Raw genomic sequence first — 19,639 nt, forward strand, 5'->3', positions numbered from 1 at the left:
TATGATAAAAAAGATCAATATAAAGGCTAAAATACAGAAAATTTACACAATGAAATATGTAGCCTTTATAAAATCATGTTTCTCAAAAATCATGTTTCTGAGTAATATTTAATGATACTGGGAAGCATTCATTATATAATGTTAGATTTAAAAATTAATGTGGCATAAGAGTCCTATTCATTTACTTTTCCACATATTTTTAAAAAGTAGAATTATTAAGTGTAGTTTTGTGTCATGCTTTTCACTTAATACTTAAGCCAATATATCAATATATTATGTATGCATAGGATATAAGCAGAGAAGTAAGTTGAAGACAATGTTACTGGTGATTTATTTTAGTGGACAGAATTTCAGGAGGATTTATTTCTTCCTTAGACTTCCTGTATTTTTCAAATGTGCTGATAATAAGCACATACTTTTTTGTAATTAGGAGCCACTGTAATTAAGAACATGGACTTTGGTGTTAGCCTGATCTGAGTTCCAGTTCCAGCTCTGTCTCTGCCTCCTGGTAGCTGAGTAACCTGGGCAGCATTCTCCCCTCAGAGGAATACGTAAAACACACAACCCTCTTAGACCTCTTTATGCTACATTAATAACTAGCAGGTCTTATTATACATTTTGATCTGATAAAAATATTACTTTTAAAATTTAAAAAACCTTTCTTCTGGAAAGAAAAAATAGAAATAATACCCATATCTACTTTCAATAGTATTTTCAAAATGAAAAAAAGTTTAAACTCATACTTGGAACATTGAAAAAATGAAAGATTACTGGACCTGGAGAATCAGCTGTAGGAAGAAAGACCATTGAAATTCAGGAGTTAATTCCTGGGTCACTTTCTAAAAAGTAAAAACAAAACTCTAACGTTGCAACCCAAAGAGCGGTGAATGAATTCCTGTACTAGGTGCAGCTGCTGCAGCAGGGCCGGTCAGAGCTGTCCACAAGCAGGTAATGATTTAGCCAAACTGTTGGACTCAGCTTGTGTCAGCAACATAGTGGATAGCTCTGCTTGATAGGCAGACTTAACACGACTTTGGTTTCTCCCCGGTAAGTTGGCAAATTGGCTCCACAACCAAGATGATAATTTGTAAGCTATACAAAATTCGTGCATCTTGTTCTAATTGGAACAGCGTGTAGTCAGGGAGACCAACTTTAGTAGAAGCTATTAGATTTATCTCTAGTGGAAAGACCTGATTGGAATCTCAGCCCTTCCACTTACCCAATTTTATGGCTTTAGGTTAAAACTTAATGATGCATGAGCCTCACTTTCTCATTCGTAGCTGGGAATGATGGTTCCTACCCTACCAGGAAGCTGTGCAGATAGAAAGAAATGATGTCCATGAGAGCCTGGAACAGAACCTGACAACTGACAGGATCAGTGGATTACTTCCCACCTCCCATGGGGACCCAGTCTGTGGGACAGAACCAGACAGCCAGGCCTGTATCTGAGCACAGTACTGCCATGAGATATGCGGGCCAGTTCCTCATGGGGCTCACGTCCAGCTAACAGAGCTGTCTGCCAGGCGGTAGGGGCCTTCAGAGAGCAGACTGACGCAACCCCTGCCTTCGGGAGGCAGCATTGCTAAACAGCCCTTCAACCATTAAAACAGTTCAAACTTTATTGGTTTTAAATAGACAATGATCACATCTGTTTCTTGAGTGATTATACCTCCAACTTTTCTAAATCTAAGCTTAAACCTTGATACATCTTACACACACACACACTCACACACACACACACACACACACACAGAGTCCTTGAATCAGAACGACGGTTTTCTCCACTAGTCACAACTTTTACTCAACTTTTTATTTTGAAAATTTCAAACAAACTGCAAACAAAAATTACAAGTAGTACAATGAACACCATATACTATACATTTAGATTCATCAATTGAATTTAGCCATTTGCTTTCTCTCTTTTTGATTTTTTATTTCTGGCTGAACCATTTAGAGTTAATTATAGACACTGACAACTTCATCCCAAAATACGTTAGCATGTATTTCCTAAGAACAAGGACATTCCTTCTACATGGAATAAGACTCTCACTCAGGAAATTTAACAGTAATGCACTAATATAATCTGATACACAGTCCATTATTAAAATATTTTCATTTGTCCCAACAATATCCTTTGTAGGCTTTTTTTCCTTTTAATCTAGATTTCAAAAAGAATAAAAAGGTAAAAAGACCACACGTTGCATTTAGTTGTTATCCATTCACTCTGAAATCCAAAAACCTTTCCCCTTTAGAGCTAGAACTATTGTTTTCCTCTGAATTTTTATTTACAGCAGTGGGCCTCATGAGTAAATGCAGAAGTTTCTCATCTTCACTTTTGGCCCATGTACTTCTTGAAAAAGTGACTTGTACTGAATATAATCCCACTATTTTTCAGATCTTAGCTTTAAACCATATTGAAATAGAATGATAGATGTTAACAGCAGCTATGTGATGACAAGTCTGGAAAAGGTGGAAAAGGAATGGGGCATTCAGCTTGGGGCATGTTCAAGTCAAGAACTGACAGAACAAGAAGGTGACAAGACCAGCAGGCCATGACTGGAGACAGGAACCTGACTCTCTCCCTAGGGAAGGTGAAGAGCATCGCAGAGGAGTGGGAGGGAGCCATAGAGTGGTGACTTTCCTAGGGGACAGATCATTCTGAACCCTGGAAGGCTTCCAGGCCAGAGGAGCAGCAGAACACACTGGAGACCCAGAAGAACCGGGGGTGGGGAGGGTGGGGTGCCCAGGTAATGAGGAAGAAACAGTGAATCCCACCCCTGAGCTGCGCATGGTTTTAAATCCAAGGTGCAAATTAGTTCTCTAGAAGAGGGGCCTTGGGACCCAGACCTATGCCAGCTGGAGTCAGATCAGGTAACCTTCTGGAGGGGAAAGGTAGAGGGCAGGTTAGAGGTGCAAATTCCCAGAGCGTCATATCTCCTGAGGCAGAACTCCTACAGGTAAGGAAAACAGGAGAAAGAACCCAGAATAATCATCAGGAAGAGAAGTTGCCGACGAGACCACGAAAGGACAAGTGGAGAACGAAGGCCAATTCAGTTGGGATGGCCAGGGAACAGTGGAAAGAATCTGTGTCCCTGACAACATTGATCCATGAGCTAACCGACTCCTAAGCCGCACCACCTCTGGACTTCTTGCTACGTAAAACAATAAATTTCCACACTATTAAAAACAAGAGGCCACTTTAAATTGATGAATTAAGAAGTTATCTGAAAAGTATATTTGCCAAGAAGTCTTGAGAACCAAGAGAATAAAGATATCAAATAGATGAACATAGACAGTGACTATAGCAAATCCATTCAGCTTGTTGGCTAGATCTTATGCATATGATTACCTTGAAAAATTATGAAGAACAAACCTATCAACTCAATGATTTTTAAAGGACTAGAGAGAAAACCAGTAAAGGCAGGTGAAAGGAAAGTCTGCTCTGTAGGCAGTTTTTTAAGACATATAATATACACACAAGTATATATGTGTATGTGCGATGCATATGTATATACACACGTGAGTGTATATAATATATATGTACAAAATGTGCCCCACACAGGAGGCACTGCTGAATACAGAAGCATTCCAGATTATTCAAGTGGGCGAAAGCAAGAGAAAGTAGGATACTGACTACTAAATGTTGAAAAGAGGTTTGAGGTGCTCTTGCTACCTAACAAGGAAATTTGTGCCAGAATAACTAGAATAAATAGAGCTTCCACAATGCAACAGCTTTAATAAGGTTGCAAAGCCGTATGAGTAATAGAGGAGAGGGAAGTGTCCTGACTCTGTTTCTGCTGTTGAGTTTCTCTATGGTAAACTCTTCTCAGCAGATACTGAATCACCAGGGAGAGGTTATTCAACCCTCTCCGCGTCTAAAATTTAACCCCACTGTACTTCAGCTTCCTGGCACAAACCTTACTTTAAAGTTGTTTGTAGGACTGACCGTGAATGAATTTAACAGACTGTAAATTTAACCCTAAAAATATGTAACCTTATTTCCCCCAATTTAGTGTGAAAATAATCTGTGCTGGAGTTGGGAAGAAAGGGAGAAAGGAACATGTTTTCACCCTTTTCACCTTCAAATTAAGAGTGTGATTGTTGACATGGAACATCCACCGTTCATTCAGAAACTGTTGTATTGACTACTTTCCTGTTCCTCGGATCTGCTCATCTGAAGGGGTGGTGTTGATGGGGATTCGAACAGCTGCACATTTCCAACATAGTATTCCCTAAATGGTGTCAAATGACTGGGAATGAAGTTTTGGTGACTGGATGATTTATTCACTTAGTCATCGTTGTTCCGTCAGGGGAAACAATAAGAGGCTTTTGTTTGTTTCTGAGTGTAGGGTGTGAGGGATGAAGAGAAGAGAATAGTCATATAATGAAACTTTGGTCCTCTTTCTCCCTCTCTCAAAAGAGGTCTTTATCTTCAAATTACTATAAATATATCATAAAAAGAGAACATATACTGCATTGTGGCCCCTTCTACATTGTTTTTTCATATTTTCCTGGAAAGGTTCTTTTTTTTCCTTATTAAAAATACCACAAAAAATACTGTATGAATATGTTCAAATCATAAAATATTCAAACATTACAGAAATAACAGAGTGAAAAACAAAAGTCTCCCTTCACTGCCCTTGCCCAACCCCCTTCTCCCAACAGTCAGCCCCTACAAAAAAAAAAGTTCTTTCTTTTTTTTAAACCTTTATTACCCTGGTTTGGGGCAGTTTCATAACAACAGATGGTATATTCAGTCAAATTCCAAATTATAAACATCAGGAAAATTCCAAAATATAAACAACCAGGAATCACTGAAAGTGAACCTCCCTGTGAAATATAGTCCCAGCAAGTGCCAGGGAAATTCGTGGCAGAGTGGCTGAACACAGACCAGAGTCCCCAAGTGAAAAGTCTCCCGAGGCCAAAAACATCTGGGTTTGCTTCTCCCCCTGCCACTAGCTAGCTGGATGTCTTTGAGCATCTTTGTTTCCCCAGCTGTAAGGTAGGCTCGACAATAGGAGTCCAAAATGAAGCTTATGGCCAGGGGACACCTAGCAAGTGCCTGACCTATGCTAGATCTTTGGCAAAAATAGTTTTCCTCCCAATTCCAGAGGAACTTTGATGCATCTAAAGCACATGTTGATTTCTGGTGAAATTCTAGTTTCATCTGCATGTTCGTGGGGAAGTTATAATCCAATTTGTGCACTGTTTATAAAAGGTGAAAAAAGAGCATGCTTTGTTGCCCTGCCAAACTACTTGGAGTGCATCGTGTTTTTGTTTGTTTGTTTGTTTGTTTAGCTGTTGCAAGTAGAGCTGCTGTGTATAATTGTGCGATAGGTTGTCTGGACACTTTTTCAAAGCTGTTTTCTAAGTGCTAGATGTGTAGTGTTCAGGTCACAGGTGAGCCTTGTTTAGCTGTGGAAAAATCCAGAGAAGTTTCTCTGCCGTATGGGATCTTCCTGGGTAAGGGATCGAACTTGAGTGTCTTGCATTGTCAGGCAGATTCTTTACCACTGAGCCACCAGAGAAGCCCCGCATCAGTTTTTTTATAGGTTAATTAAAGGCTGGCGCAGAAATACATCTGCATTGGACTTCGGTTCAGGCAATGGATGTGGATTCAGGCAAGAATGTTCAGGATTATGAAATCCTGATAATCATGTGTAAGTTATCTCTGGGAATCCTGTGTCATAAAAATAATTCAAAGGCAAATTGGAGTAACTGGGAAACACTTATGCAAGAACATTGGATTTAATTTTAAAAAATTATTTGTGTAATATTAACATGGCTATTGGGGAGTTCATAATTTTTAATTTTCATCTCTCTCTCTTTCTCTCACTCACACACACACACACACACACGCAAAACTCAGCAGTCATCCAACAGGCAAGCTCATAATAAGGTGAAAAGTAACTTGCAGAAGGTAAAAGATAAGGCTTCTGGCAATTCTGGGGCTTTTTCTGCAGTCTTTGAAGGCTAGAGTGCCCTCTACTGGTTACTTTCTAGAAAGCCAGGCAGCTAATAGTCCACAGAGGACTCAAAATTTTTGGAAACCTGTGAATACAATACTAAATCTCTGTATAATTCCTATTGAGTGACCTTTTTTCTAAAGGCTTATCATCTGAAAAAGAGAGATCAGTGACTTTTTTTCGTTCCAGCTTGATTTCTTAATCAGAAATACCAAAAAAAAAAAAAAATCAGAAATACCATTTTAAGTAAGTAAGTGTTAGCCACTCAGTCGTGTCCGACTCTTTGTGACCCCATGGACTGTAGCTCTCCAGGCTCCTCTATCCATGGCATTCTGCGGGCAAGAATATCAATTTGTCTGTTGGATCCTAAGTTTTAAAGTAATCAGCATTTCAGAAGAAAGATTAAATGGAGTAAAGTGGCCCCCAAATATTTAAAACTAGATTTTACATTAAAAAATATATTTTGTTGTTGGGTATATAGTTTCTAGTATACACTAGTCTCTCTATACTAACTTTTCAATTTCCTGTAAATCTATGAGTATTTCAAAATGAAAAGTCAGGGAAAAAATCTAATGAGTTTACTTTGCAGCTTTAAATCATTTAAGTCTTTTTTGAGCTTGTTGAACTGTAATGGAAAGAAAATAACAAAGACAAAGATTAAAAATGTGCATCAGTTGAAATTTTGACTTTTCTGTTCTTTTTCTTGTCCTACTCTCCTTTTCTTGCGCTACTCTTCCTGGCTACTGGCCAGGAAGGGTGGCCAGAAGCCTTTCCCGATAATCCCTGAGGAACCTGCAAGAGGAATCTAGCCAGAACAGGTGTGTGCATGCTCGTCAGCCAGAGCAAACCATAATGCCAATGTGAACTAGCTTACTGCTTTTCATTCATGTATTTAAAAGCAGAATTCTTAGCTTCTAATGCAGTGTGACCCAGAATTCATCCACTTTTCATCCATGCATTCACTTATTCCACAGTTACTGAGCACCTATTATGTACTGCACACTATCTATATGTCATGAATATATGTCACTTCTACCAAATAGGGGTCTAAAATTTAGTCACGTTCCTTTTAACATCAAAGCACCACACAAACAAACGCACATACCAGTCTCTGGAAAATCCTTTCTTTCTTCCCTCCGCAAAATTCCTCTGTGTTACAAATCCATGTGAACCCCAGAGGGCTAAAACTCATGCTGGGACCCAGTCCTGCACTTAACTTGCCTACTGGTCTCTACTGGGAGTGTGGGTGTGGGAAATCCGATTTGGACAGCTTCCACCACCCTGGAAACATTGCTTGATTGTCCTCCACCACAGATACCTGCAGTGGGTCCGAAAAGAGGGAGGGGGATGTTTGTCCCCACCCAGTGTTATTGCACACAGATAGGACTTCCACGCTTTGTGACAGAAAGGGTGCCGCACTCTTTGTTCATCCCTCAGTTGTGTCCGACTCTTTGTGACCCCATGGACTGTAGCCTTCCAGGTTCCTCTGTCCCTGAAATTTCCCAGGCAAGAATACTGAAGTGGGTTGCCGTTTCCTTTTCTAAGAGATCTTCCTGACCCAGGGATCGAACCTGGGTCTCCTGCATTGGCAGGCAGATTCTTTACCACCAAGCCACTAGGGAAGTCTGTTACTGTACACAGAGGGCAGAAATCCCCAACTGCTCTTTAAACACACACACACACACACACACACATCAAAGCCCACTTTCCCCTAGAGGACTGGCAGCAGGAATACCCAGTTTTGCATCCATGACCTGAGAAATCTCCAGAGCAAAGTAGCCTGTCCTTGATCTGGACTCCTCAGTCACATCCTTGGTTATCTCGTTCCACAGAAAGCTTACAGCACAGCTGCCCTGGTTGGAGCAGGGCTGGGGCTCTGTCTCTGTCTACCTATTTTTCTTTTGCATCTCTCCCCTCCCAAGCTAGTAGACATTGAGGTACCTCTGTGAAGCTGTGGGGTTTTGTGAAATGCAAATTGAAAACTGCCAATTTAAAAAGTCTTACTTTATTGAAAAATGAGGCCCAGAAGTGTTGTAAACTGCTGATCTGGACCTCAAACTGAGATCCCCTCATTTCAAACCTCTTGCTATTCCTATTGCTTTGTGTTGTTTCTTTTATCTCTATGAAGCTTTATTTGTCCTAAGTCCCATTCCATCTGAGCTCAGCCTTAGGTGGTTATACATTGAAAAGCAATCTCATAATTTATAATTGGATGTTTATGGCCAATAATAGCTTGGTAAATTGCTTCTATCAAGGAGTATCCGTCAAAGTCCCAGGAGGAAACAGATGGCACACTCAAATTAGGATAATTCAAGGTGGGTTTAATAAAGGTGCACGTAGTGTGTAAGGAGAGAAAAGTGCATGTAGGATTCAAGGGTGTTCCCACCCCTACTCCCAGAAGGATGCAGGGAGTGAGTGGATTCTCTAGAGACACATGGAGCTTGCCAGAAGAGGAGCTGTGACCTTTGGTCATGGGACCCAAGCTGCCCAAGGTGACCTTTCAGGCTTGATGTTGGGCAGTTATAACAGCACCTCCTGGGCCTAAGAGTGGGCTCTTATCTTCCACTTGGAAATGAATTGTCAGAGGAGACACAAGTGCTGACGAAGCAAGAGACTCTTTGGGGAAGAGGTGCCCAGGTGGAGAATAGTAAGGTAAGGGAACCCAGGAGAACTGCTCTGCCACGTGGCTCTAAGTCTCAGGTTTAATGGTCATTTGGTTAGTTTCCAGTTGTCTCTGGCCAATCATTCTGACTCAGGGTCCTTCCTGGTGGCACGTGGATCGCTCAGCCAAGATGGACTCCAGCAAAAAGGAATCTGGGAGGTTGGTAGGACATGTGGGCTGGAGTCTCTCTCGTTTTGACCCTTCCAGAACTCCAAGACCTCCTGTTGTAAGATAACTCATGTGAGAGTCTGGTTCCTGTGGTGCTGGCCAGGGCAGGTGGTTTCAGCAGTGGTTCCCCGAACAGTTTCACTATCCTTGCTTCCTCTGATCTTTCCCAGGGATCGTCGTTGGTTAAACCCAACTAGAAGTCAAAGGCACTGAACTAGTCTGTAGGGATCAGCCACCCCATAGAGCAGGCCGAAGGTGGGTGGAGAGTGAACCTAGGGGCAGTGGAAAATCTTTTCCTACAAGGTGCTGAAATAAAATTCACATTTTATGGCAAGACAAGAAAAATTTTAATTTAAATTTTTAAATTAAAATTTTTCTTTGCCTGTTTGGGCCGCAGGCCTCTCCTTTAGTGCATGTTGTGCATCTGCTTTAACCAGTTCTCTTTAGGAGATAAAATTCCTTCTTAATGTCATAAAGGCTCATAGCTCCTTAGGAGATAACCTTCCTTCTTAACCTTGTAAGAGGCCAAGAGCCATGTGTAAATCTGGATTGTGTAAACTGCCAATTGACTATAGCCCTTTGTCTTAAAGACTTATATCACTGTACTTCGACCTCTAAAGAAGGAAATAGTCCTTGGAGCTTTCTGAAAGACTGTTTCCCAGGTTATAATCCTCAGGTTGGTAGCAATACAATTTTCCATTTCTTTCTTAGATCTGCTATTGATTAATTACTAAATTGTATATGACCTTTTTCGTTGACATATGTGACAAAGGTTGCATACAATTTAGTAAGGGACTCTTGGAGTCATCTAATGATGATTCACTGTGATGTTGTCATTCATACTCAGAAATATATATTTGGTCTTATCCCTGTTTCTAGCAAAGAGCTCCTAAAACCCTTGGAATTTCCCAAGTGAAGAGAATGGCCAAGGTGTCCTTTGTGATGGAGTGGTGACTTTCAGGCTGCACCTCAGATTGAGGGCAGTAGGCCAAGAGAGCCAACCAAGTAATAAGAGGATTGGAACTTTCAGTCCCATGCCTCCATTTCCAAGGAGCAGAGGAGAGCTAGAGGCTGATCAGTCACCAGTGGCCAGTGATTTAATCAATCATGCCTATGTAATGAAGCTTCCGTAAAAACCCAAAAGGATGGGATTTGGAGACCTTCTACATTGGTGAATCATAATGTTTTCACATGCCACTGTGCTGGGCCCCAAACTCCATGGGGACAGAAGCTCCTTTGTTTAGGACCTCCCCCTATATATCTTTATTATCTGGCTGTTGATTCCAGTCCTTTAATATCCTTTGTAATAAACCACTAATCCAGTGAGTAAACTGGTTTATGAGTTCCCCAAGTCACTCTAGAAAATTAATCGCACCCCAGGAGGGAGTCATGGAAACCTCTAATTTCTAGCTGTTGGGTCAGAAGCACAGGTAACTACCTGGACTTGTGATTGGCGTCTGAAGTAGGGGCAGTCTTGCAGGGCTGAGCCCTCAATCTGTGGGATCTGATGCTGTTTAGGCAGATAGTGTCAGAATTGAGTTGAATTGTAGGACACTCAGCTGGTGTCAGAAATTTGCTTAGTGTGGGGAAAAAAGCCACCCATCAGAGTTAGTGCTAGAATCATGCTTATCTAGTAATAGGATCCTGGAATATGGAAAAACAAAGGAAAAGCAGTCTCTGGAAGGAAGTTTTCCAAGTGCCCTGAACTCTTACTACACAACCTATCCTGGAATGAACCTTACTATGATCTGTGCTCTATATTTCTTTGAAATGATTCAAACACAGGGATTTTTTTTTTTTTGGCCACACCCGCAGCTTGCAGGAACTTAGTTCTCTGGCCAGAGATCGAACCCAGGGCCACGGCAATGAAAGCGCCAAGTCTTAACCACTGGACCGCCAGGGAATTCCCCACAGGGATTTTAAAAGATTTTAAAATTTTTATTCAACTAGAGTTGATTTACAATGTTGTATTAATCTCTGCTATATAACAAAGTGACTCATATATATATAAATATATATATACACACACACATATTTATATATATATATTCTTTTTCATATTATTTTCCATTATGGTTCATCACAAGATACTGAATATAGTTGCCTGTGCTAGACAGTAGGACTTGTTTATCCATTCTGCACATACTAGTTTGCATCTGCTAATCCCAAACTCCCAACCCATCCCGCTCCTGCCCCACCTCCCCCTTGGCAACTACAGATCTGTTCTCTATGTCTGTGAATCTGTTTCTGTTTCATAGATAAGTTCATTTGTGTCGTATTTTAGATTCCACATATAAGTGATATCATATGGTATCTCTTTCTGACTTACTTCACTTAGTATGATAATCTCTAGGTCCATCCGTGTTGCTGCAGATGGCATTATTTCATCCTTTCTATGGCTGAGTAGTATTCCATTGTATATATGTATACCACAGCTTCTTTTGCATTCATTCTGTCAGTGAACATTTCAGTGTTTCCATGTCTTGGTTATTGTGACGAGCACTGCTATGAGCATAAAGGTATCTTTTAAAATTATATGCCCAGGAGTAGGATTGCTGGATCATATGACAATTCTGTTTTTAGCTTTTTGAAGAACCTCCATACTATTTTCCATAGTGACAGCACCAGCTTACATTTCTACCAACAGTGTAGGAAGGGTCCCTTTTCTCCACACCTTCTCCAGCATTTGTTCTTTGGAGACTTTTTAATGATGGCTGTTCTGATCAGTGTGAGGTGGTATCTCATTGGAGTTTTGAATTTGCATTTCTCTAATGATTAGCAATGTTGAGCATCTTTTCATGTGTCTGTTGGCCATCTGTATGTCTTCTTTGGAGAAATGTCTATTTAGATCTTCTGCCCATTTTTCGATTGGGTTGCTTTTGTGTTTGTTTGTTCTTTAATTGATTTGCATGAGCTCAAATGGATGCTTCCCTAGTGGTTCAGATAGCAAAGAATCTGCCTGCAATGCAGGAGACACAGGTTCGACCCCTGAGTCACGAAGATCCCCTGGAGAAGGGAATGGCAACCCACTCCAGTACTCTTGCCTGGAGAACTCCACGGACAGAGGAGTTTGGCAGGCTACAGTCCTTGGGGTCACAAAAAGTCAGACACAACTGAGCGACTGACACGTTCACTTTTCTTTCATGAGCTCAAACATGGTTTTTAAGCAGAAGTGTTATGTTTCTTAGGTTCACACAGGTAGCTGGGAAATCCCTAACAGTACCACTTGAGCAAAGAGAGAGAGTCTTGTTTAGGGTCAAACCCACAACAGGTCAAGAGGGGAGTCTGAGGTAAATGGAAAGAATTACTGAACTACAGGTAAATGTTTGTTCAAAGTAAAAACTAGTTATTCCCAAAAGATTTCTCCAAAGTTAAAAAGAAAGCCTTAAAAAAAAAAAAAAAAACTTTAGGAGATTAATGTCCCTGTTTTTTCTTGGCTAATTTCTTTTTTTTCTTTCTTTCTTTTTTTTTTTTTACAGCACAATCTAGCTTTTCATATTAACTTTACTATTCAGACAATAGAAAGTAGGTGGTAATTTCAGGACTGGGAAAGAGAGAACACCAAAAAAGCTCTTCCTGGACGTTTATTCTATGCTGTGTATAGCTGTGCTCACAGACGGCTTCTCTTACTTCTCTGCTGTGCGGCCATTCAGTTGTATATAAAATTGACCCTGCTCAAAAGCTGGGGGAGACTAGAAATGATGGGTCCACATCCAGGTGCATTGTTACACAGTTCAAACAGTGGTGCAGCTACCAGCTTGTAATTTTTAGGGACTGCAAACAAGGCTTTCTCTTGAAGCTGAACCAAAAACAACTTCTTATGTTCCTTAGGTTTTGTAATATGTACAGGAATATATGGGTACTGAGGAGGTTCAAAATTTGGTCTCCACCAGTTGCCAATGCAGTCATCAAAGACCCAGTCTTGCAGGACTCCACCTTGACGACCCGGTATCTCTGTCATCAAGCGTTGTCGTCCTTCAACTTCATCTTCTCCTGGGTTAAGCTCACCGCCAGGTAATTTGAAGAAAGTTGTTCCCAGTTGTAGTAGTAACACATGGGGTAGCCCGTGCTCATGGACAGTCAAAACGGGTTCTACAGCTTTCCTCATGCCAGTTCTATCAAATTCCTTCCTCATGCGCTGAAATCTGGCTGCAACAGAGCTGGCCTTCTCATAGAGCGGCTCTTTTGTACCAAAAAGGGAATCGCTAAGAGGGTACAGGTTGACGGTGCGCTCCAGGGTGAGGGGCTTGGTCTGCTGGAGGTACTTGTTGCTGAACTGGGTGACTCCCGGGGCCAGCCGTTCTGCGAGCGATTGGGAGGCACCACGGCCATGCTGGCGAGCTTGGGCCCTGGCGGCAAAGCGGGAGGCGGGCAGACTCCCTGTGTGGGCAGCGGTTACCTGCGTCCCACTCCGCCCACCATTGACAGGAGAACGCGGAAGGAGGCCTTGGCTAATTTCCTAATGGGCATATGTGTAAGTTTGAATTTAAAGTAAGTCAATTTACTATTAAAGCTAGATTACATCATTGATGTCTTAAAAATATTAAGTAACTTAAAAGAACATTTGAAATGAAGACTACATTTTTAGTGTCTCTTAAATAGAAAAATGCTGATGTAAGAAAAATCTTGAAGAACAAAATATGTTAAAGAACACTTAGTTTAAGGAAAATACTCACATACCCCCCCCCCCCCAAATTATGGGAAGATATTTCTATCTAGTACTTACTATAAATCCACAAAGTGCAACTAGGTTAATACATTTATCTTAGATAAGAGTGAGATCTTCAAAAGGAGATTTCTGAGCTGAGATGGAGAAATAACATGGGACTGACTCTTCAGCTAATAGTCAAAGCTGGGAAATCTATACATTTGGCAAGATTCTAGAAGGAAAAAAAAGAACACAGAAATCGTTTTAGTCTCTATCTTTCCTATCACAGCCCATCAGTCTCTTAATGGAGGCAGTTCTATCTTTTATAAACACTTCTTGATCCTAATGACAAATAGAAATTATAATGAGTCATCACAGTTCAGGAATACAAAAATGGAGTCAGGGAGCCATTTAGGATCTAGTCTCTAGCAGTCTCTGCATCAGTGAGAACCTGGATTTTACTGAACTATACCAGACCCAAGGACACTACCTGCCAGCTGCAACCTTATGGTCTCAGGGTCTCTCTTTGCAACTGTGTGACCATTTCAGACCCCAGCCAGTCCTTACTTAATAAACACCCTGACTTCTTGGCAGTTCCAATTACAATTCTTGACAAAGAGCTGATTTAACTGACTCTAACCTTACAGTTTTTGCCTTTATAAGCCTCCCCCATGTTGTAGTATGGTGGAACACAATTCAAGTTCTTCTAGAACCTGTGTCTCCCCAGCAGCAGTCCTAACAAACCCCATATAAGCATTTTTTATTTCAATCAAGTCTCTGCTTCTGATGCTTTCTCTAACCTCCTGCTTGCTCGCCACGTGGTCTCAGTCCCTACTTCCTCACCCCTGGATGGTAAGATCCCTTCCTCAGCAGTGTCTGATCTTTAGTTTCTCAGTGTCCATCCCCTTCATCCAACTTCTACCTCGAAGGCAGAATTATTTCTAGATGCATGTCTGACCATTTACTGCTCCACTTAGTAACCTTCAATGACTTAACCTCACCTCAATACAATCTGTATCTGTAATGAGTTATCCTAAAATGTAGTGGCTTCAAACAACAGTAATCACATATGGGTCAGGAATTTAGGAAGGGCTTGGCTAGGAAGTTCTTGCTTGGAATCTTTCATGAGGATACAATCAGATTTTGCCTGAGGCTGCTGTTATCAGCGGCAAGGATCTCTAGGAGCCCTCTTGGAAACTGACTAGTACACATACCTAGGATAACCTCTAATCTTAAAGTGTCCTTCAAGGCCATTTACTCTTTATCATCAGTAACAAGGACCTGCCATGCGGCTCAGACAGTAATGAATCTGTCTGCAGTGCAGGAGACCTGGGTTCAATCCCTGGGTCAGAACACCTAGAGGAGGGGTGGTTACCCACTCCAGTATTCTTGCCTGGAGAATGCCATGGACAGAGGAACCTGGCAGGCTATAGTCCATATACGGTCACAAAGAGTTGGACACGACTGAGCGACTAACACTTTCATTTTCATGTCCTAGTATATCTTCAAGTTTGCTATTTCAGAAGTAGTGGGTAGGGACTTCCCTGGCGCTCCAGTGGTTAAGACTGCCCTCCAGTGCGGAGGGTGCAGGTTCAATCCCTAGTCAGGGGGCTAAGATCCTACAGGCTTGCTGCCAAAAAAGCCAAAACATAAAACAGAAACAACAATGTAACAAATTCAATAAATGCTTTAAAACTGGGGGAAAAAAGAGATAAGGGGTATTTTTTCATTTATTTACTCCTTGTTGTTCAATTGCTAAGTCATGTCCAACTCTTTGTGACCCCATGGACTGTGGCACACCAGGCTTCCCTGTCCTTCACTATCTCCTGGAGTTTGTTCAAATTCATGTCCATTGAGTCAGTGATGCCATCTAGCCATCTCATCCTCTGTCACCCCCTTCTCCATCTTTCTCAGCATCAGGGTCTTTAAAGTTGGTTGAGTCAGCTCTCTGCATCAGGTGGCCAGAGTATTGGAGCTTCAGCACCAGTCCTTCTGATGAATATTCAGGGTTGATTTCCTTTAGGACTGACTAGTTTTCATCCAAGGAGCAAGCGTCTTAATTCCATGGCTGCAGTCCCTGCATTTACTCCTAAGGCCAGTAATTAGGGATGAGGGTTCTACTTCAATTGGCTCATTTATTTTAATATTCTTGAGGAAGCAAGGGTGAGTACCACTTTAAAAAAATATTCTTTTGTTATTTGCTTATGTACTGACCAATACAGAATTATCTCAGAATCATGTATATAAAACAGTATACATTAGGTATGTATATTTAAAGCAACATAACATACTTAATGTGTTGTTAGTCTTTCAGTCATGGTTGACTCTTTATGACCCTATGGACTATAGCCCACAAGGCTCCTCTATCTATGAAATTAATTCTCTAGGCAAGAATACTGGAGTGAGTTGCCATTCCCTTCTCCAGGGCCAGGAATCGAACCCAGGCCTTCTGCATTGCAGATAGATTCTTTACCATCTGAACCAAGAGGGAAGCCCCTAACCTACTTAATACCTAAAGTTTAATATATTTGATAATTTAAGTACAACATAGTCAATATTTAAATACAAAGTTCAGTTAATAAAATTAAATGTGCCCAATATTTCTCATCTGCTCTCTCTTCCTAAGACGAGACAGGCACAGAACTCTTCTTTATTTTCTCCTATAGCACCTCCCAGCCCAATTCTTAGCATAAAGTGGATAGTCATGAAGTATTTGTTGGATTGGGTTGAACAGTACCAGGGATAAGTAACACCCCAGCCTTCTCTTTGCATTCCTTCTGAATTTCTGCAGAGCAGGAGACAGTATTGTATTCCAGGCACTATGCCGAGCACTTTACATGTGTTATTTCATTCAGTCTTCACACCTGTCAGGATGGTGGTACTTTATTTTACCTGTTTTGTAGATGAGAAAACTAGATTTAGAGAAGTTCTCTGCTATTCATAGCCTCACCAAATTCTTTATATTCTGTAGTTTGAGTCAAGAAAAAGACTATTTGATTAACATTATGCCTAGTTTTGAATATACTGATTGTTTCATTTATATCTGAAAGCTTATTTTGCATGTATTTAGCAATACTATTATTGAAATAACTTTTTCTTCAGGATATAGAGGAATGTGCTATGGAAGACCTAAACAGAAAGGACAGTACTCCTTACTTCTAAGATACAGTTTTATTGTTCTCATTTTAAAGTACTGAAATCAGGATGGATGTAACCTAATGCTGGTGTGAACATCTAATGCACTGCCTTTTTTCTTTCTCCCAATCTCTTGGTACACCTTAAAATTGCAGAAATACACTATGTCAATGACATGGCCCATGCCTCTGCTTCTTCTTGGTCTGTTAAAGAATGTGATGACAATACATATGCTTCATAAAGCTGGGCTGACATCCTCTTTTCTTCCAGGAACTTGCTGGCTTTCTGCCAGACTTATACATTTACAGAATGCATCTGCAGAGATCAGCATTTTTAATTTTGAGAGCTTAAAGCGCTTTAGAGACTCTGGTTTCTATTCTGTGGTTTACAGGGGTATAATATACAACCTCTTACATGTCAAAGAAAGGACTATTGATTTTCCTGGAAAAGACCATTTTTCTCCTCATGTGATAACTTGTTTTTACTCAAGGGCTATTGTCATTATCACCATCATCATGATGTACATGTAGTGACAGAAAAAAGTCAACACCCCAGGGTTCCTTTCGTAGTTCTAATTGTTAAAATTGAGCACATTTTAAAATTAATTATGAAGATGAAACCTTTGGGAATAACTTGGATGGCCTGGAGCCTGTAAAGAAAGAGCTAACCTGCTCTGTAAGAAATGAATGAGAATTTGAGGGATTGAGGACCAGTAAGTAAGGGAAAGATGGGGACTAAAGCAAGATGAAGGGAAACCAATGCTGAAATCTGGCCCACTTTCTGTTGTTGTGCTGAATATTGCCAAGGCTGCTGAAGAAGGGCTGCCTTTTTTAAAAAAATGTTCGCTAAAGTGTCGTATGGGTCAACAGTGACCCCAAGAGGGACCCAGCACAACTTGGATGGAACAGGTATGGGATGAATTCGCCATAAGAAAAAATGGACCAGGGATTTTTAAGTTCAGAAATGTTAAAATCCTCTTCAGGTCATTCTGCCCTGGAACATCATCTCCTCCATGGTTCTCTTCCTTTGATAATACCTGCTTACATATAGCATGGATGAGTGATGTTTCAGGGTGAAGAAATTGGGGGACAAGGTTGGGGAAAAGGAGAAGAAACCCTGAGTAGAAGGGCTGTAGTGTTGCTGGAAGGAAGACTGAACCAGAGGACACCGAGAGAAGGCTAAGTCCCAGAGTATCCTCAGAGAAACAGGGGATGGGAGTTTGAACCAAACCTCATTTGAATTCCAAAGGGCTTGGGAACATCCATGGAGCTGCCATTTATATTATACAGATGTAAATATCATTTAAAGGCATTTGAGTTTTCAACAAATGGTGCTTGAACAACTAGACATCCACATGCAAAAAAAAAAAATTAGACACAGACTTTATACCTTTCAAACATAAAAAACCCCTCAAAATGGATCATAAGTTAAACATAAAATGCAAACCCATAAAACTCCTGGAGGAAAACATACGTTAGTTAGTCATTGTTATTTAGTAAACCACTCCAAAATCTTTTGCCTTAAAATGACAATTACTCATTATAAACACAGATTTGTGGGTCAGCTGGGGTTTGGCTGATCTGGACAAGCTCGGGACAGTGCAAGCTCATGAGAGTGGCAGAGACATGTGAGTGCAAGTGGAAGCACAAGCAATGTCTTAGTAAAGCCTAGGCACACAGTCAGTCACTCCCACTCACACGTTATGGACCAAACCAAGTCCCATGGTCAAATTGAAAGTCAGGGGGCCAGGAAGTTCAAGGAACCACAGTAAGAGTGTGGACCCGTGGGAGGACAGCATAGTAAAAAGCAGCGGTATTACATTGCCGACAAAGACCTGTCTAGTCAAAGCTATGGTTTTTCCCGTAGTCGTGTATGAATGTGAGAGTTGGACTATAAAGAAAGCTGAGCACTGAAGAATCGATGCTTTTCAACTGTGGTGTTGGAGAAGACTCTTGAGAGCCCCTTGGACTGCAAGATCAAGCCAGTCAATTCTAAAGGAAATCAATGCTGAATATTCATTGCAAGGACTGATGTTGAAGCTGAAACTCCAATACTTGGGCCACATGACTCAAAGAACTGATGCATTGAAAAAGACCCTGATGCTGGGAAAGACTGAAGGCAGGAGGAGAAGTAGACGACAGGGGATGAAATTGTTGGATGGCATCACCGACTCGATGGGCACGAGTTTGAGTAAACTCTGGGAATTGGACAGGGAGGCCTGGCGTGCTGCAGTCCATGGGGTCGCAAAGAGTCAGACACGACTGAGCGACTGAACTGAACTGAGAGTTTTCTCCCTTATTTCACAGTCTATCTTGTGTGGTAGGCAGGGAAACTCTTACTATCCAGTCATCCAGCAACCCAGCCTCCTGTCCTGTGGTTCGTTCATCTCTTTGGGCTTTATCATTCTCTTCTCTTAGCTCAAAGACATGGAAAGAGAGACAAAGGGTGTAGGATCACTGTGGTAGGCTGAGTAATGCCCCCAAGGATGTCCACATTCTCCTCTCTAGTATCTGTGAATGTTATCTTACACTGCAAAAGGGACTTTACAGATACAGTAAAACTTTTAAATTGGGGAAATTATCCTGGATTATCTGCTGCTGCTGCTGCTAAGTCACTTCAGTTGTGTCCGACTCTGTGCGACCCCATAGATGGCAGCCCACCAGGCTCCTCTGTCCCTGGGATTCTCCAGGCAAGGAATAGTGGAGTGGGTTGCCATTTCCTTCTCCAATGCATGCATGCATGCTAAGTTGCTTCATTGTGTCCGACTCTGGGACCCTATGGAAAGTAGCCTGCCAGGCTCCTCTGTCCACGGGATTCTCTAGGCAAGAACACCGGAGTGGGTGGCCATTTCCTTCTCCCACTGGATTATCTGGGTGCACCCTAAGTGTAAGTACTCAGCAGCAGCAGCAGCAGGGTCCTCATTTTAGAGGGAGGCAAGAAGGTCAAAGGAGAAAGAAGTAAGTAGATGTAAAGATCAGAGATTTCAGAGTGATATAAGGAAGGGATCAAGAGTCAAGGAATGCAGTGGGTGGCCTCCAGGAGCTAAAAAGGCAAGGAGAT

At 41.3% G+C, this 19,639-nt stretch overlaps 1 pseudogene; it reads right to left on the minus strand.

Moving 5' to 3' along the window:
• Positions 1-12,445: 12,445 nt before the first annotated feature.
• On the minus strand, positions 12,446-13,128 carry LOC110122900 (cleavage and polyadenylation specificity factor subunit 5 pseudogene; annotated as a pseudogene).
• Positions 13,129-19,639: the final 6,511 nt, after the last annotated feature.

The sequence above is a fragment of the Odocoileus virginianus genome, chromosome 16, assembly GCF_023699985.2.
Source record: "Odocoileus virginianus isolate 20LAN1187 ecotype Illinois chromosome 16, Ovbor_1.2, whole genome shotgun sequence".
In the NCBI taxonomy this organism is placed as follows: Eukaryota; Metazoa; Chordata; class Mammalia; order Artiodactyla; family Cervidae; genus Odocoileus; species Odocoileus virginianus.